The sequence below is a fragment of the Hylobates moloch genome, unplaced genomic scaffold, assembly GCF_009828535.3.
Source record: "Hylobates moloch isolate HMO894 unplaced genomic scaffold, HMol_V3 SCAFFOLD_2, whole genome shotgun sequence".
NCBI lineage: Eukaryota > Metazoa > Chordata > Mammalia > Primates > Hylobatidae > Hylobates > Hylobates moloch.
In genome coordinates, this window is record NW_026652277.1 from 88,072,137 (window position 1) to 88,092,948 (window position 20,812).

The following is a 20,812-nucleotide window of genomic DNA, read 5'->3' on the forward strand; positions in this document are numbered from 1 at the left end:
AGCACTTTGGGAGGCCAAGGCAAGCAGATGGCTTGAGGTCAGAAGTTAAGAGACCAGCCTGAGCAACATGGCAAAAGCCCGACTACAAAAATACAAAAATTAGCCAGGTGTGGTGGTGTGCACCTGTAGTCTCAGTTACTCAGAGGCTGAGGTGGGAGGATCGCTTAAGCCCGGAAGACAGAGACTGCAATGAGTTGAGATCATGCCACCGCACTCCAGCCTGGGCAACAGTGACACTCTGTCTCAAAAAAATGGAATTTGTAAATCATGTGTATTTATGAACCATATACTATTTATAACTATTATAGTTTCTCATTTACATCACTTTAAATGAAACATTTTTAATTTTACATTCATTCTTATTATTTATTTATATGTATTATTATTCAGAATGTAAAAGCTTCAGTGTCTCACTTAAAGACAGGAATGCAACACTCAAGAATAAATTGAGGGCCAGGCACAGTGGCTCACGGCTGTAATCCCAACACTCTGGGAGGCCAAGATGGGCAGATCACTTGAGGCCAGGAGTTCGAGACCAGCCTAGTCAACATGGTAAAACTCGTCTCTACTAAAAATACAAAATCTTAGCTGGGTGTGGTGGTGCACGCCTGTAATCTCATCTACTCAGGTGGCTGAGGCAGGAGAATCGCTTGAACCTGGAAGGCAGAGGTGGCAGTGAGCCAAGATTGTGCCACTGCACTCCAGCCTGGGCAACAGAGCAAGACTCCATCTCAAAAAAAAAAAAAAAAAAGAATGAATTGAGGAAGATGACACAAAAAATAAAAACACTGCAGCCAGCAAAAATGTCTGTGAGGATGCTACAGACTGATCCAGCTCCTGTGGGTATGGGCCAAGAACTTTTTATTTCAAATTTTCAAATTATTGTGATGCCACTAATGATGTATAGAAGGTAAAATGAACAGCAAATTCAGAGGAGAACATAGGTAAGCCCAGAATCTAATCCAATATATGTGTACATATATTTAAAATATTTTTGCATTGCTTTAACATACACTGACTAAAAAACATACAATAACACATAAATTGAAAGAAGACTGTCCTTTATTTGGAACTTTACCAAAAGGTGTTCATCATGCTGGAAAAATCACATTATAGAGCAATGCTAATAAAGATATTTGAGTCACCAATTACAGTACTTGCATATTAGTCTAATTTACAGCTGCTGCATTCATGATTATTCTACATGTAGATGTTAGTAGCATCTGACTACTTTATTCTGCCTTGTAGTAAAGGACTGCCTGCACCTTCACAAACTGAAATAAACAATATATTTAATGTAATTACTATAATTAATTAATAATTTAATAACTTTCCTTTATGTTAGAATACTGTATTAATTTTTAAATGTATATATCTGTATATGTATATATATAAAATATACACACACACACATATGTGTAGGTTATACTGTCTACTAGTTTTTTTCTTTTTTTCTTTTTTTTGAGACAAGAGTCTAGCTCTTTTGCCCATGCTGGAGCGCAATGATGTGGTCTCTGCTCACTGCAACCTCCACCTCCTGGGTTCAAGCAATTCTCCTGCCTCAGCCTCCCACGTAGCTGGGATTACAGGCACCCGCCACCCTGCCCAGCTAACTTTTGTATTCTTAGTAGAGATGGGGTTTCACCATGTTGGCCAGGATAGTCTCGAACTCCTGGCCTCAGGTGATCTGCCCGCCTCAGCCTTCAAAAGTGCTGGGATTACAGGTGTGAGCCACCATGCCCAGCCTGCTTTTTTCTTTGAGAGAGGGTCTCACTCTGTTGCCCAGGCTGAAGTTCAGGGGTGCAATTATATCACACTGCCATCTCAAACTCCCAGGCTCAAGCAATCCTCCCACTTCAGCCTCCAAAATAGCTAGAACTACAGGCACACGCCACGACGCCCAGCTAACTTTTTTTTATTCTTAGTAGAGAGGAGGTTTTGCTATGTCGTCCAGACTGGTCTTAAACTCCTGGGCTCAAATGATCCTCCCACCTCAGCCTCCCAAAGTGCTGCATTACTGGCATAAATCACTGAGCCTAGCCTTTTCTTTTTTTTGAAGTTCTTGCTGTATCACCCAGTGCAGTGGCATGATCATAGTTCACTGCAGCCTCAAAGTCCTGAGTTCAAGCAATCCTCCCACCTCAGCCTCCTGAGTAGGTGGGACTAGATGCACGTGCCATCACTTCTGGTAATTTTTTTTTTTTTAAGAGGTGAAACAAATAGATGAAACTTGATTCTAGAGCACTGGGTAAGAGTTCAGAAATTTCTTCCCTACAGAATTTTATTATAGCACAAAAAGAAATGTTTATTTTTGGCCAGATGCAGTGGCTCATGCCTGTAATCCCAACACTTTGGGAGGGTGAGGCAGGCTGATCACTTGAGGTCAGGAATTCAAGACCAGTCTGGCCAACACGGTGAAACCCTGTCTTCACCTGTATCCCACTACTTGGAGGCTGAGGCTCAAAACCTTGAACAGGAGGTGGAGGTTGCATGACTGAGATTGCACCACTGCACTCACTCTGTCTCAAAAAAAAAAAAGTTTTTTTTTTTTAGTCATAGCCTTATATGTGAAATTACCTCTAAATGTTTTAACTGCACAATACTGACAGGAAAAATGAACTCCAAACTAAGAGACTTATGAATTATCTTTCAGTTCTGCCAGTGGTTAGCTATCTGACCTTCAAGTCTTTTTTTTTTTTTTTGAGACAGAGTCTAGCTCTGTCGCCCAGGCTGGAGTGCAGTGGCATGATCTCGGCTCACTGCAAGCTCCACCTCCTGGATTCACACCATTCTCCTGCCTCAGCCTCCCAAGTAGCTGGGACTACAGGCACCCGCCACGACGCCCCGCTAATTTTTTGTATTTTTAGTAGAGACGGGGTTTTACCATGTTGGCCAGGCTGGTCTTGAACTCCTGGCCTCAAGTGATCTGCCTGCCTCAGCCTCTCAAAGCACCTGGCCTGGATCAAATCATTTTTAAATTTCTAATACAGTAAATATCAATAGATATAATCCACATAAACAAAATCTTTATGCAGTCTTCAGTAATTTTTAAGTGTGTAAAAGAGTCCTGAGACCTGAGATCCACTGATCAAACAAAACCTTACAAAGCCTCTCGCTAGGCAGTTTATACCCTCTAGTAATTCACAATCTAGTCAGAGTAGACAAGAATGAAGGAAGATACACATACATCACATAACCTTTGATGTACATTATAATACCAGTATAATTCCAAACAGTAAATTTGGGGTGGCTACTTTCAAAGATTTAATTCAAGCAGGTAGTGAAAGATGGGTAAGAATGACTAAAGAAAAGTGCACTCCAGACAAGGGGTTTGTTTGAATAAGACTAAGGAGAAAGGAGAATGGGGACACGTTTGGGGAAGAGGCCAACGGGGCTAGAGCGAAGGAGAATGGCAGAGGTGTGATGAGTGCTATAGTGAAAAAGTGGGGCAAGATTAGGTCACAAAGGATTTTGAATCACACAGTAAGAGTTTAGAGACCAGGCATGGTGGCCCGCATCCATAATCCCAGCACTTTGGGAAGCTGAGGTGGAGGATCACTTGAGCCCAGGAGTTCGAGGCTGCCATGATCTATAATGGTACAAATGCAGTCCAGCCTGGATGAGAGTGAGACTCTATCTCTAAAAAACAAAAAAAGAAATAGATGAAGAGGTTAGAAAAGAATAATGCTCTAAATGAGGCCACTGGATCTGTTAATTAGGTTACAGAGTAGTCACTGTTGAGTGTTTAGGGACAGAGCACAAATTACAATGAGTCTGGGATCAAGACCTCATTAGCATTATATTAACTACAGGAAATAAGTATTTTACCCGCTGTTACAGAAAAATATTTTTTCCAAAGAGTAGTTTGTCTTTCAACTATAAGTTTTTAAGTTATCTCTCTAAACTTTATTTTCAGATAATTTATTTCAGAATCATAAAATACTGATTTTGGCACTTAAGTAGAACTCTAGCATTTACCTAATGAATTTTATAACAAAATAATATACTATTGTGTTACATACTGAACCTCAACCTACTGCCTAAAAGAATATTATTCTTACTGTAGATAAGCCTACAAAAGTACATTTTAGTGCAAATCCAACAAATGACATTTATTCAAGGAAAAAAACTATTATTCAATCCTTTTTTATTAGTAATATGAAGCACAATATAAGATCAAATTTCATTTTGGCATGTTTATATCAAATATGTATTTAGCTAGAACTATGTTTATGCAAAAGTAATGTGTGAAAAATCCATATTTTTTAATATAATCTAGGAAACAATCATTTGTTTTATACAAAGATTCTTCTCTTTACAAAAGAAATTATCACTGGGACCCTTTAAATAGGAAGCTTTCTCAGAATAATAAAAAAATTATGCCGGGCACGGTGGCTCACGCCTGTAATCCCAGCACTTTGGGAGGCCAAGGCGGGTGGATCATGAGGTCAGGAGTTCAAGACCAGCCTGGCCAAGATGGGGAAACCCCGTCTCTACTAAAAAAAAATACAAGAATTAACCAGGCGTGGCAGGCGCCTGTAATCCCAGCTACTCAGGAAGCTAAGGCAGGAGAATTGCTTGATCTCGGAGGGTGGAGGTTGCAGTGAGCCGAGATCACGCCACTGCACTCCAGCCTGGGCGACAGAGTGAGACTCCGTCTCAAAAAAAAAAAGAAAAAAAATTACAGGTCAGATGCAGTGGCTCATGCCTATAATCTCAGCATTTTGGGAGGCCAAGGCAGGAGGATCACTTGAGACCAGGAGTTCAATACCAGCCTAGGCAACACAGTAAGACCCCCATCTCTACAAAAAAAATTAAATTACAATTAAATTCATTATTTACATAAAACTTTACAGGAATACATTTGCTTAAAGCACATACATTAAGTATGTAATTATAACAGGTATATAACTAAAACAGGTAGTTGTTAAGAGGTTTAAAAGACAAGAGCTGTAGACAATGGCTTAGATTTGGGTCTAGGAGGTCTCCCCTCTCTCATCCACTGGCAGGGGAGGCTGGAGCCCTGTGCAGAGCAGAAATCTGAGGGTGAGTCTGGCTCAGAAGGGAAGTGGGTATCACAGAACTGTCTCGCCTGGACTTGAGAGTGGGCCATAGATGCACGAATCTCACCATTTTACTACTATTTGTGTAGGGAGATAAAAACAGAAAAGATTAACCCTTAAGAGATTTTCAAAGCTCTGAGTGTTTAAAAGAGCACACAGAAAAAGCGAGCTTAGAATTCTAAGTGGAGCAAAGACTCTAGAGCCAGACCACCTGGAAGCATCTTTTGACTCTACTCACTACATCTATCACCTTCTCAAGTTACTTAGACCTCAGCTCTCTCAGCTATAAAATGGGATAATAAGAATAGTCACCTCATAGGGTCAACGTGAGAATTAAATGAGAAAATAACTGAAAAACACTCAAAGTGACAGCATATAATTGGCCCTCAAGAATTGTTATAATTATGGCCAGGCACAGTGGCTCACGCCTGTAATCCCAGCACTTTGGGAGGCCAAGGCGGGCAGATCACGAGGTCAGGATATCGAGACCGTCCTGGCTAACACAGTGAAACTCTGTCTCTACTAAAAATACAAAAACAAAATTAGCTGGGCGTGGTGGCTGACGCCTGTAGTCCCAGCTACTCAGGAGGCTGAGGCAGGAGAATGGTGTGAACCTGGGAGGCGGAGCTTGTAGTAGATCACACCACTGCACTCCAGCCTGGGTGACAGAGTGAGACTCCGTCTTAAAAAAAAAAAAAAGGATTGCTACAATTATACTGTGCTAGGATGATTTTAGATCACTCATTCAATCCATCATTACAATATAATGCCACCCCCAACCCATCTGACATATATCTTTCACTGTTCAATCATGCTGACCTACTCTGTTGTCCACATGTTCTGAAAATACTAATCTATATCAGTGTTATATACCAAATAGCAGAATCTCAAAAAACAGGACCAAAGTCCATGACATTCTGGGCCAGTTCCAGAAACACACCTTTAATAAATAATAGCCCTCTGTATACAGTTGCACATCTGGCAAAAAGGAAAAAAAAAAAATGTGTGAGTGTGTGTGTGTGTGTGTTCTAACAGCCCATTTTCTAACATACTAGCATCACTATATGCAGCCACCAGGCTATCTCCATTTTTACTAATGACTTACTAAAATCACCAAATTGGTTTATAAATTCCTAACTTATCCTCACTTTCCTTCCAAAAAAAAGGTTTATTAGTAGAATGCATCCCTATAAAATATAAAATTAAATTCTGATTGAAATAAATATTTCCTGGTTGCTAAAACATCTGCCGTGACAGCTGGTCATATGGTCAAACTCATTCAATTTCCATCCTTCTTTTCCCTCCTCCCATACCTGAAAGAAAACCTTTCTTTAACATAAACCTCTTCAATTAGCCACTTGAATACATGATGACTAGTTTTTCACTTTACGTTCATCTGTTTTCTCCATCATCTCAGTGGCCAATACAAGCCACAGTTTTGTTTGAAATATCAAGCACAAGAATAATAAGTACATAAAGTATTTCTTCGTTCTTCTCATCTTAAAGATCAACCAAGATGAACAAGAAGAGCAGAGAAACTAATACATTCCTCTTCAAAACACACACAGGTTCTTTGTTCTTCCCCCAGATACTAAGACCAAAAGGATGACAGACAACAAATCATGCCCACAAACCAAAACACAGCTGGTTCATCTAATTTTAGAAAAAAAATAACAAGGAGGAAGAGAAAAGTTCTCTCTGGAATAACTCAATCCTCAAATCAAGGAAATTCAAAGAATACAACATGGAAAAACTAAGAGCCTCAAATATCTCCTGTGGGATACTAATTCCATCAGTGTCAAATCCAAATAAACAATATGTTTTTAGAAGATCCCACAAAAGTTTGAAATCACTCCTTTAAAAAAAAAAAAAGCCTACTTACAGAGAAAATATCTAAATGGTTGGTTTCCAACCACAGGTGTTATTCAGTAGATTCCAAACCTGTTTCTCATTTTCACCATACTCTTTAAAAAAGACAAGCTGGGAAACATATTTTTTTAACTCAGTTATAACATTTATATCCAGAGGTATACTTTATTTGTATGCTAAATTCTCTCAGCCAGATGTTTATTAATCTGCTCGACCCTGCACAATATGGCTCTTCCTTTTCTGGAGGTCATGAACAAGGCCCTCTCTAGCTGCTTCTTAATCTAAGAACTTGTACTTCTTTTTCCCTGGAATCCTCAAGAGAAGAAAGAAAATATAAGTCATAATCTAATTGTTTTGGGGGGAGTATTAATTATATCCCTAGAATCCTTCATACCACCTCTTTACGAAGAGAAATCCTTTTCTTTAGTAACCCCCAAGGAATCTATCCAAAATAAAGAGCACAAACTTTTTGCCAGAACTAAGATTAACTAGGTAAAATTGGCATTAGCAAAATATCAGCAACTGCAAGATAACAGCAAATTGCAACAGATTTATACAGAAACTTAATGTGTCCTCAAAAGGACTTGGGAAGGACGAACAACTATTTCCCAATAGTCTTGCTTCTATTAACTATTACCATATCAACACTATGTTCTAGTACTCTTGTTGTCAAAAAAAATTCCAGGTGAATACAAGTATAAATTCCAGAAAAGCGAAAGACTTATTGCCAAGATATTTTTAATTTAGTCACTAAAGATTTTTAATGAAAGAAACATGTATTCCATTAAACCAGGACTGCCTAGTGAAAATTTCAGAAAACCTCAGCAAAGTATAACAATATATTAACAAAAGACCTTTGTGTTTCTTGTTGGGTTATACGGATCATCAAAAGTTTCTAAAATAATTGTTCAGTTAAATGAGAAAGTGATTAAACTATTTCTGAAAGCATGTATGAAACAATTAGTCCCAAGTATTTTGCAGATGTATCACAATGCTACAAGTTTTTTTTAAATGTACCAAGGAAATGCTACAAATCCCCAAAGGTTCTAAATAATGTCCTAGTTAATCTCCATTTGCTCCTTCACGTTCTCAATTCTTTCTCTGCTCTTGCACTGGGAGAATGAGCCTTAAAAAAAAAAAAAAAAAAAAAATCACTTGGGCTCCCCAGCTGGGTTCTAGTAAAGTAAGCCACTGGTGGAGTCTCGGAGGAAAAGGTCTCAGGGAACCTCCCTTCACGCCCCTCCTGCTTCAAAACCGCAGCTCCCTCTAGCCCTCCTCCACAATGCCAGCTTTCTGCTCTGGTAATTTCTGGAGAACTAAGAGTTTCTTACTGTTTCTAATCCCTGAGCGCTTTACCACACTTGTTTGTTCTCTAACCTCTGCAAATAGCCTCTTCATGTGAACCATCAGGGGTAAAATCTCTTTCCTTTTGGGGCTTTGCCTGATATGACTAACAATACCAAGTCTGATTATTCAACAGTACATTATCTAAAGAAATCTAAGTTTTTAAACTTTTTTTTTTATTATTATACTTTAGGTTTTAGGGTACATGTGCACAACGTGCAGGTTTGTTACATATGTATCCATGTGCCATGTTGGTGTGCTGCACCCATTAACTCGTCATTTAGCATTAGGTCCCACCCCACAACAGTCCCCGGAGTGTAATGTTCCCCTTCCTGTGTCCATGAGACCTCATTGTTCAATTCCCACCTATGAGTGAGAACATGCGGTGTTTGGTTTTTTGTCCTTGCGACAGTTTACTGAGAATGATGGTTTCCGGTTTCATCCAAAACGTTTTTAAGATCTATAGAAATGACCAGATCTATAGAAATGGCCGGGCACTGTGGCTCACTCCTGTAATCCCAGCATTTTGGGAGACTGAGGCGGGTGGCTCGGCTGAGGTCAGGAGTTCGAGACCAGCCTGGCCAACATGGTGAAACCCCGTCTCCACTAAAAATACAAAAATTAGCCGGGCATGGTGGCACATGCCTGTGATCCCAGCTACTCAGGAGGCTGCGGCATGAGAATCGCTTGAACCTGGGAGGGGGAGATTGCAGTGAGCTGAGATCATGCCACTGCACTCCAGCATGGGCAACAGGGTGAGACTCCATCTCAAAAAAAAAAAAAAATACAAACATGTATTTATACATTTTTACTATTTGTATAATTGTTAAAAATTAACAATTTTAACTAATATTAACTAATCACCTCCAAATGAAGCTAGTTAAAAAACTGAAACAGGCCAGGCGCAGTGGCTCACACCTGTAATCCCAACACTTTGGGAGGCCAAGGCAGGCGGATCACGAGGTCAGGAGATCAAGACCATCCTGGCTAACACAGTGAAACCCTGTCTCTACTAAATAAGAAAAATTAGCTGGGCATGGTGGCGGGAGCCTGTAGTCCCAGCTACTTGGGAGGCTGAGGCAGAAGAATGGCATGAATCCAGGAGGCGGAGCTTGCAGTAAGCTGAGATCGCACCACTGCACTCCAGCCTGGGTGACAGAGTGAAACTCCATCTCAAACGAACAAACAAAAAGCGAAACAGTCATTACGGTTTAATTTAGGTGCAAAATTTAACACTGCATTGTCTTCTCCATATAAATGCTATAAGCCCCAAATAAGCTTAAAAAAAAAAAAAGTCAATGAAGAGATTCTGGTAATATATTTCACTTCCCTCTACCACATACTGCCTGGATAACCCAAGCAAATTGTCGTTAATCTTATTGAAGCCCTCCCTAACCAAAAGATAAAGAAAAAGTTTAAGCCAGTAGTTCTCTAATTCCAGTTTGCACATAAATCAAAAGGGAAGCTTGCCAACATAGTGAAACCCCGTGTCTACTGAAAATACAAAAATTGGCTGGGCATGGTGGCACGTGCCTGTAGTCCCAGCTACTCAGGAAGCTGGGGCAGGAGAATTCCTTGAACCTGGGAGGCAGAAGGTGTGGTGAGCCAAGATGGCACCACTGCCCTCCAGCCTGGGCAACAGAACGAGACTCCATCTCAAAAAAAAAAAAGAAAAAGCCAACTTCAAGGTTCCAACCAAATCACTAATATACTGCTTTTCTTGCTTTTGGATGAAAATTCCACATTAAACATGATAAAAAAAAAAACAGTAACAACAATAATAATGAATGTACACTATGTGCTAGCCAGTGTGATCTGTGTTTTACATGTATTATTATCTAATTCAATCCTCATAAGAACCACACAAGGTAGGTAATATTCTTACCTCCATTTTATAGATGAGAAAACTGAAGCCCAGAGAAATGAAATAATTTGACCAAGTTAATGAGTGACAAAACCAGGATTGCCTCAGGTCTGCCTATCCTCTTACCCAGGAGCTGGACAAGAAAGCACTGTGCTTAAATGCAACTCTGGAGCCCCAGGGCTGTCAGAGAGAGGATTAAGCCTGACGACCATGTAGTTAGGCAAGCAATACCCTCCCATCTCCTCCCAACCCCAATTCCCACCCCTCACCCAACAAGCTATCCTGACTCCCCACACCCATCACTCCCACACCAAGGTTGCCCTCCTCTGTGATGTGTCACACATCCTAGTAGAACATCAGAAGTCTGTCTCTACGTGTGTGTGTGTGTGTGTGTGTATACATATATATACACACACAGACAGACTTCTGATGTTCTGTATGTATATATATGTATATATGTTCTATATGTATATATATTGTGTGTATATATACACACACACATATTGTGTATATGTCTATATACATATACACACACACATTGTGTATATATGTCTATAGACATATACATATATGTATATATGTATATGTATGTCTATATATGTATATGTATATAGTCTATATACATATATACACAATATATGTGTGTGTACAGATATGTGTGTATATCTATATACACACACACAACACACATAAGTACTCTTGTATATACATATATACACATATATACACAATATATATTGCATATACATATATACACATGTGTGTATACACATATACACAATATATATGTGTGTATACATATATACACAATATATGTGTGTGTATACATATATACACATATATACACAATATATGTGTGTGTATATATGTGTGTGTGTATATATAAATATATATATATATACACACAACACACATAAGTACTCTTTCCACATTAGTATCTACTACCTTCTTAGTTACTAGTAGAGACCCAAATTCCAGCACCACCAAATAAGCTTGAGCAAATTTAACATCTCTGCCCCTCAGTTTCCTAATCTGTAAAATGAAGGTCATAACACCAACACCACTGAGGTGACACAGTGATTGAGCTAATGTATACAAAAGTACTCACTTGGCATAATATCTGACATGGTAGTAAAAGCTCAATAAACAACAGCTGCTATTGGCCAGGCACGGTGGCTCACGCCTGTAATCTCAGCAGTTTGGGAGGCCAAGGTAGGCAGATCACCTGAAGTCAGAAGTTCGAGACCAGCCTGGCCAACATGGTGAAAACCCCATCTCTACTACAAATACAAAAATTAGCCAGGCATGGTCGTGAGCACTTGTAATCCCAGCTACTGAGGAGGCTGAGGCAGGGGAATCGCTTGAACCCGAGAGGCGGACGTTGCAGTGAGCCAAGATGGCACCACTGCACTCCAGCCTGGGTGACAGAGTGAGACTCCATCTCAAACAAAGAAAAAACAATAGCTGCTATTAAAATTATACTTTGCTAACCTCTTCTCTTACAACACCAACATATCAGTCCTAGTCCCATTTGTTTTTTGCTTGCTTGTTGTTGTTTTTTTTTTTTTGAGACAAAATCTGACTATGTTGCCTACGCTGGCCTCGAACAGCTGAGCTCAAGCATTCCTCCTGCCTCAGCCTCCTGAGTAGCTGGGACTACAGGCACGCATCACCGTGTCCAACTCTAGTTCCCATTTATTTTCTCTCAGTTTTCTTTGCTGAAAGTGTGATAAATGATGGAACATACTTAATATTTATCAAAGCAGGTTGGTAACAGTGCCATAACCCAATAGTCTGGGAGTCTTCAACAGACAGGTCAGGAGTAGAATATTCCAGAGCAAGTAAGTCATGCAGTGGCCTTCAAATTGCACAATTTTGACAACTGCCTATTTCCCAACTTTAGGGTCAGCCCTGTTGATTACATCCTAGTATGAAGAGTCTATAATTAACTTAATTCAAAACAACAATAAAATGTCAGTGCAGGGGCTTGGTCTTAATTTAATCACTGTATCCCTAGAACTTAGAATAGTGCCTGGTCCGTGGCAGACACTCAAGTATGTTTTAAATAAATGAAGACATAAAGGAACCAGCACAGACACACACACAGTTCTTTAGTGAGTCTTTACGAAGACAGTTGTAACTATCGGATCACTACCAATGCACAAAGTAATACAAGTTATTTTCAAAATTCCCCCAGAACATTTTTCTCCCTCCTTTTTTTAACTAATTGTTCTTTAAAAATTCTCCAACTAGAAAAGCTAATTACCAATTTCAGTCTAGTAGTCTATTTAAAATGTTAAAGTAGTTCCATAATGATGCATCATGCTCATCTTCTACCTTCCATTAAAAAATAATAACCTGTAACAATTTAATAATCACCATTTTAGTGACCCTAATTTTTCAGAACTTCCTGAACCACCTCACTTGAAGCCATAATGTGAGGTTAAATACATAAGCAACAGGGGGAAAGTGGAGGACTTACTACTTTGGGACTACACAGAGATGATGCTTCTAAGTAGCCACACTGACCTTGAACAAGTTATTTAATTTTAAGTAATGTATTTATTTATTTAGAGACAGTATCTTGCTCTGTCACCTAGACTGGAGTGCAGTGGTGCAATCATGGCTCACTGCAGCCTTGACCTCTTGGGCTCAGGAGATCCTCCAACCTCAGCCTCCTACACAGCTAGGACTACAGGCATGCACCACCACCCCCAGCTAATTTTTGTATAATATTTTTTGTAAAAGGGTTTCACCATGTTGCCCAGGCTGTTCTCAAACTCCTGGGCTAAAGTGATCCTCCCACCTCAGACTCCCAAAGTGCTGGGATTACCAGCATGAGCCACCACATGCAGCCAGTATTTTTAATTTTTTGAGTCTCCACTTCCTCACCTGTAGAAAAGGAAAAAATTTACTAAATCTACTTCATCAAGTTGTTTTAAGGACCAAATGCATATAAAAATATTTTAAAGCAATAAAATGCCATACAAATGTAAGTTATTAGCTTTTGACATATATGTCTTTGGATTTCAAATGGATGGTTTCTATTTATTTTTTCATATCTCTGCAACTCTTCCTATTTCCTGGATCCAAAGATACGCCAGGACAGGGAGGAATCAGTTCACACTTGTCATATCTAAAACACAGTGGGCCCTCAGTAACTATTTGTTGAAAAAGATGTTCATCCACATATATTAGAAATCAAAAAATTCTGCCACACAAACTATATTACCTTGTAAAGGTTAGTCAGCAGGTTATTTTTTTTTTTTTTTTGAGACGGAGTCTCACTCAGTCACCCAGGCTGGATTGCAGTGGCCCAATCTCAGCACACTGCAACTTCCACCTGCCAGGTTCAAGTGATTCTCGTGCCTTGGCCTCCCGAGTAGCTGGGATTATAGGCGCCCACCACCACACCCAGCTAATTTTTGTATTTTTAGTAGAGATGGGGTTTCACCATGTTGCCCAGGCTGGTCTCAACTCCCGACCTCAGGTGATCCGCCCACCTTGGCCTCCCAAAATGCTGTGATTACAGATGTGAGCCACCACGCCCCGGCCAGGTTATTTTCAAATAAAATAACAAATGACCTAACATACTCAAAAGATGACTGTGTTTTTGTCAGGAGTTTCCTTTGTGCACATTACTCAGCATCGTATTTACCCCATGTGAATATACACTGAAGGAATGTGCTTTGGTGTTTTGGTTTCACTTGAGACATGCCTTCTGTATAAAAGATTATTTCCTCTCTCTTTAGCACCACCAAGATTTCTAAAGATGCCACATTTCTTCTTTAGGTTTTACTTTCTATGCTTCCGTACTCACAGGGAAAACTTTTGGTGGACTTATGGTCATTTCTCAAACCATTACGTCATTCTTACACTAATCAATAAGAAAAATAAGCTAATTTTTGAAAACAGTAACTAGAAAGACGTTGCAAAATATTTAAAGATTCTAGCCCACTCAAATTTGTCAAATAAAATCATAACCATTTTAAATGAAAAGATCCTGGTTCCTCTGAACATTATATAATGCCAGCAAGGCACGGTAGCTCATGCCTGTAATCCCAGTACTTCAGGAGCCTGGGGCAGCACATTATCTGAGCTCAGGAGTTCAAGACCAGCCTGGGCAACATGGCAAAACCCCTCTCCACCAGAAACACAAAAAGTTAGCCAGGCATGGTGACATACACCTGTGGTCCCAGCTACTCCGGAGACTGAGGTGGGAGTGTCACTTGAGCCTGGGAGACGGAGGTTGCAGCAAGCCGAGATCATGCCACTGCATGTGGCATGAATGAAACTCTGTCTCCAAAAAAAATATATATATATATACATATATATATATATACACACATACACACATACACACATATAGATCATAGATACATGCATATAGATATAATGCCTCCAAAAGAGAACTTAAGCTTATTTAACTCGACTTCTTGATGTGTGTGTCACAGATCATCTATTACCAATTTATATTAGTAATATTACTAATTTATATTAGGTGGTGGTTTTGTATTTACAGTTGAATATGAATATCCTTGAGATGCAAAATTCCTAATAGTTCAAAGCAAATAATGAAAAAACCCGTAATGGTAGCCACCCAACTCAGCCTTCCTACCTTGCTTCTGCTCATTTACCCAACTACATCCTACTGCTGAAATGCGTGATTCCTAGTTTGTTACCAAAAAAAATGGGCTTATTTGTTCATTTTTGTCATTTATGTCTATTGCAGCTCAAGGGATATTCCACAGACCATAGCAAAGATTTGTACTAATAGTTTCTAAGTGACAATTTAATCATAATCTAAAAATGAGTCCCCCCTCTCAAGATTAGAGAATTAATTACATAATATTTAAAGGATAGCTACTGCATAAATAATCTATCTTTTTCATTACAGGAAAATTTTAAAGTTCTATCCTAACCAGGAACATTACAATCTAACTCTAGTTCTTACAAACCTATCAAAGTAAAACGTGCACAATACATATAATGTTCTAGAACTATACAAGAAATGAGAAGGCAGCAACATCACTGTTCAAGGCTGTCAATTTGAGAATGAAGACACAAACACAGGATTCTAAATTTGTTCCAGAACTACATTCATGGCCTATCATATCTACTCCTGGATGCTTTTGTCAAACCTTGAATTACATTCTTTGACATAATACCAGTTTTGCCGGTTTAAACAGTCCACCAAGTGAACTGAAACCAAGGCAAACTGTTCTGGTGGAAAAAACAGGGGCTTCGTGGTCAAATGACTCAGATGTGAATCCAGACTTTGCCCTTCTGGAGCAAGCATTTAATTCTTTGAGACTAGACTTCCTCATCTGTAAAGGGACAGGACCATTAGCCTAGAAAATTATTTTGTAGATCAAGCCCCTCAATCTGTGATCTGTCCAATTATGGTAGATGCCTAATAAATGTGCAACAATCTTATACTAGTAAAGGGCCAGTTCACAAATTATTATGAAATATCTCATTATGGATATCATAATTAAACTCTATGAAACTGCAATCCCAGCACTTTGGGAGGCCAAGGCAGGCAAATCACTTGAGCTCAGGAGTTTGAGACCAGCCTGGCCAACATGGTGAAACCCCATCTCTAATAATAATACAAAAATTGGCCAGGTGTGGTGGCGGGCACCTGTAATCTCAGCTACTCAGGAGGCTGAGGCAGGAGAATCACTTGAACCCAGGAGACGGAGGTCGCAGTGACCCAAGATCATGCCATTGCACAGCCTGGATGACAGGGCAAGACTCCATCTCAGAGAAAAAAAAAATGAATAAATAAACTCTGAGATTTATTTAAGTTATAAGACTTCCCAATATTTCATTTTTAGATATTTTAATATATAAAAAGGAAAACTACACAGAGGTTAGTAAACTCTTCTTAAAACTGATATTTTACGTGTCAAAAATGGAGTCTCAACTATCAACAGAAAGTTAAAATGGGTTAATTTTTTTTAAATGTTTGGATGTTTGTATCTGTTCAAGCCTCGCATGGTCAAAGTCTTTAAAACTTTCTAAAGAAAGCTACATTTTGGAACCCAGATACAGCCCAGTTGTCTAAACAATGGGCTACATGATACACCACAGACTCCAGGCAAAGTCACAACAGGATGAGAACAGAGCCTTCAGCATCTCTCAGATTTCCTGGCCACTGTTATTTTAAAACTTGACCACGCAAACATAAACAGGGAAAAATCCATTTCAGATAATCCCTACTGGTTATGATTTACGATCTTTTGTTTTTAATACAATATTTAATTGCATTAATTTACATTAAATATTGTAATTGTTCATTACATTTTTCTTGCTCATGTTTCTAGGCACTAACCAAGAACATATATGTATATCATATATAGTTTTATATATTATAGTTTTTAATCATGATCTTTCCTTAAATGTCATTCATACTTCTGTTACTGACATTTACAATGGTTTCTGAAAACAAAAATGTAACTTACAAAGATGAGAGATGATAAACAGCATGTCACACACAAAAAATACAAAAATAATGGGCAAATGTACATAAAACTAAAATGACTTCTGTTTACCAATGTGGATGCAATTCCTGCGTAACGTAAAATACTCAAAATGAGCTGTATATATAAAAGTCTGTGAGCTATTTTGAACGGCGGCATGGTTTCAAGCTCTGGCTATAGCCCACTTTGTAACATTTGTGGCGGTTTCTACAATTAAGGAAAAAAGGCACAAAGGTAATTTTTTCACTAAACATTCTCCAGTTTGAAAACCACAACCCAAGACATCTAGGAAGTTCAGTTAATTTGTACAGAAATGCTGTTTTGCCGCCAACCTTTGTACCATGACCACTACCAGTCCAAGTTCAAGATTCACGTTTTATGGTGTGAAGATAAGTTTCAGCTAAATCTTAAGAGTGTTAATTTTCGGGCCAGGCACGGGGGCTCACGCCTGTAATCCCAGCACTTTGGGAGGCCTAGGCGAGTGGATCACCTGAGGTCAGGAGTTCGAGACCCACCTGGCCAACATGGCGAAACCCTGTCTCTGCCAAAAACACAAAAATTAGATGGGCAGTGGCGCGTGCTTACTGTAGTCCCAGCCACTCGGGCGGCTGAGGGAGGTCAATCGTTCGAACCCGGGAGGTGGAGGTTGCAGTGAGCCGACAGAGCAAGGCTCTGTTTGAAAAAAAAAAAAAAAAAAAAAAAGTTAATTTTTAAAACTCTCAAGTTCTGACTTTATTTAGACTGCATCTATACCACCACAGCATTAAAAAAAAAAAAAAAAAAAAAAAAGAGGCTTATTTAGCCCGTACAGTTAAGTCTATTAAGTTAGGGCAGTGCTCCTCATTACTCACTAATACTTGTAAATCAGGATTTAAGCATCCCTCCACCACATCACTTTATGCCAGATAAGATGTAAAGAATTTTTGGCCAGGCGCCGTGGCTCACGCCTGTAATCCCAACACTTTGGGAGGCCGAGGCGGGTGGATCACGAGGTCAAGATTTCAAGACCTGCCTGGCCAAGATGGTGAAACCCCGTCTCTACTAAAAATACAAAAAAATTAGCTGGGCGTGGTGGTGGGCGCTTGTAATCTCAGCTACTTGGGAGGCTATGGCAGAGAACTGCTTGAACCCGCGAGGCGGAGGTTGCAGTGAGCGGAAATCGCACCACCGCACTCCAAGCCTGGTCGACAGACCAAGGCTCCGTCTCAAAAAAAAAAAAGAAGTAATGAATTTTTTAAACTGTATGGAAATACTTTTAAACACGGATGTTCTAGTAATAACCCCATCAAATTATGTCTCACTTAAAATTAAAATCCCAGACTTTGAGCATTTTAATCGTTTTAGGGAGTTTTTGGAAGTTAAAAAAAGTTATTGTTCAGTAGCATATCCGTAAATTAACATACTCAAGGTACTGGACCACCTAGAGACTAAGAATAAGGCTTTAGAAAGTCTCGATCTGGTCTCCTACATGATTAGACTATTAATGGTATCATTTGATCTTCACATCTCAGAGCAAATTGTGCTCTCCCTGCACTGAATTGTAAGCGTGTTTACAAAAGAGAAAATAAAACTATCACGGAGTGTCCAAGTCCGAGTTAGGCACCTGAGTGCTCTGCTTCTACCTGGGAGCCAGGGAAGAAACACAAAGGGACCTTGGTGATGAGAACCCATGAAAGGAGACTGATTGTCTTTCGGTGGAAACGAGAACCACCGCCGGCCCCACTGCTGCCCAGGACCCACCCATCACCTGCTTCTCCCAACCGCGTCCTCGGGCAGTGAACAGAAGCGTCGGCCCCGGAGCTGCTCGAGGAGGCCTGGGAGCAAGGCCAGGCCGGGGAACGCGAGATCCCGGCGCCGACGCCCCGCAGCGGGGTCTCTGGGACACTCACCGGTGCGGGCGCGAAGGCAGGTGCGCGGCGGCGGTGCTACCTGTCCCGGTGAAGCTGGAGGGCGCGGTGAGAAGTGATGAGAGCCAGTGAAGAGGGAGACGACGCGGACGGGCACCAGGACGGGGCGGCGACAGCGGCCGGGCTGCGGCTGGCTTCCTGCTCGGACAGATCCCGAGTCGGTCTCCGCCCGCCGGCCGGCGCCCCGCCGAGTCCCCGGCACTGCTGCGTGCACGTCACGGCTACGGAGCGCCCGAGGGGGCGGGGGCGCCGGGGCCGCGGCAGGCAGTCGGGCGCGCGCTACAGGAGAGGGCGCGCGACCCCCGGGGTCGCCCCGCCCGCGGCGCGGAGCCTCTGGGGCGGGGGTAGGCGCCCTGCAGCGCAGGGAGGGGCTGCCCCTGGACAAGCCGCAAGCCGGGAGTTCTTGTTCTTCCCACGGCGAAACGGCCTCTTTTTCCGCGGTAGTTGTTTCCAGTCCCGGCAAAGCAGGTCGTGTCCGGCTGGATGCCGTGACTGTGCAGTCTGCCAACAGCGAGAATCAGTTCAAGCAGGGAGAAAGTTGTTCGGAGAGGGGGCGAGGAGTCCGGGGCTCCGCGCGGGGGACCCAAGAACCAGGTGTCCGCGCTTGGGCGGCAGCGAGACTGCGTGGCGGTTGCGGCAAGAAGCACTGCTCCCTCGGCTCCGGATCGGGCCGGCTTGGACTGAGCTGCCCTGCATAGGGGGGAACCTTCCTGCACAACTAAGTTGCCATTCGGTCTTTGGAGGAGGGGGCTTGGGATGGGAATTTCGCACCCCTTTGCCTCTTCCCCCTCCTACCCTCGCCGCCGCATTTACTTTATTTAGAGCCCCTACCTTCTCAGTCGTTTAAATGTTACTGTTTTTATTAGTGACATATCTGTGAGTCACCTTTTAAAATATAAAGTACCTATGCAAATTTGAATTATGTGGTAAAAACACATCATTTTTACAATGAAAACAGCGTGTTTTAAGGCAACGAAATAACAATTGACTATAATGCTAAATGTATCCGCTGAAAAAAGATAGCCTACTTACACATGAGAATTACACGTTTTTCTGCAACATTTATACGTAGCGACTTGGAAACTTCTGGAAATCTGGAAGATTCTGACAAGGAGACAAATTTCTAATACTTAAAGTCTCCACCGTTCTCTGGGTGGAGAAATAAAAAATCTAAGTTCTGATAAGATGTTTTAGAATTCAACTGAAACAATAAAATATTAAGAATAAAATAGGGAAGTAAGAAAGAGGAAGAGAAACAAAGAAAGGAAATAATTTACAGCAATCTCAGAAATTTAATTCCAAATTGCCAGAAAGTAAGTCTTAAGTATATAAGACTAAATTTCAAAACAAACTGAAAAAAAGAGGGAGAAGATGAAGATGGCTGTCTCAGTTCACACTGCTCTGACTCAATTTTGGATTTAATACTAAACTTCATTTGGCAAACCAATAGAAGTCAGTACTTTTTTTTAATTTTCTTAATTTTTTTGTTGTTGGTAAACACAGGGGCTTGCTATGTTGCCCAGGCTGGTCTTGAACTCTTGGCTTCAAGCGATCCCCCCCCCCCCTTGGCCTCCCAAAGTGCTGGGATTACAAGTGTGAGCCGCCATACCTAGATAAATCAATACATTTTAAAGATTTTTTGTAGCTAATGACTTTCGTGATTTTTTTCTCTCCTTTGCCCCACACTTCCAATCCATTACTGAGTGCCTTTGCTTCTGGCTCCATAATATCTCTCTAATGTATCAAATTCCTCTTTATAGCCACTACCATTATCTTGTTTCAGGCCACTATCATTTCAAGTCTTGCATACTGCCCTAGTCACCTAACCAGTTTCCCAGGCCCCCGTTTTATCCCCTTCTAATCCAGTCTTTACAACATTGTCAGTTTGTCTTTTATGTACTCCACTATTTAAATTTCTGTAATGGCACTCTCTGACTCTTGATATAAAGTCCAAACCACTTAAGATGTCTTGTAAGATCCTTGTTGATTTAGCCACCAGTCACAAACTGGCTGTTTTTGTTTGCCTAACATAATGGGGATTTCCTTTTTTCCTCTTTTTTTTTTTTTTTTTTTTGAGAGTCTCCCTCTGTCTCCCAGGGTGGAGTGCACTGGTGTGATCTCGGCTCGCTGCAACCTCCGCCTCCCGGGTTCAAGCGATTCTCCTGCCTCAGCGTCCCAAGTAACTGGGACTATAGGTGTGCACTACCATGCCTGGCTAGTTTTTATATTTTTAGTAGAGATGGGTTTTTGCCATGTTGGCCCGGCTGGTCTCGAACTCCT

The 20,812-nt window shown here is 40.8% G+C and overlaps 1 protein-coding gene across 7 annotated transcripts in view; it reads right to left on the bottom strand.

Annotated features, from left to right (window-relative positions):
* Positions 1–18,756, bottom strand: part of MYO6 (myosin VI) — a 152,934-nt gene extending 134,178 nt beyond the window's left edge. For 5 of the 7 annotated variants that reach the window (XM_058435064.1, XM_058435060.1, XM_058435058.1 and 2 more), the window contains exon 1: positions 18,515–18,750. The gene's annotated coding sequence lies outside the window, so the exon portion shown is untranslated. Of the gene's footprint in view, positions 1–18,514 lie in introns of all 7 variants that reach the window. The other 2 variants (XM_058435065.1, XM_058435067.1) reach the window with 2 other exon arrangements.
* Positions 18,757–20,812: the final 2,056 nt, after the last annotated feature.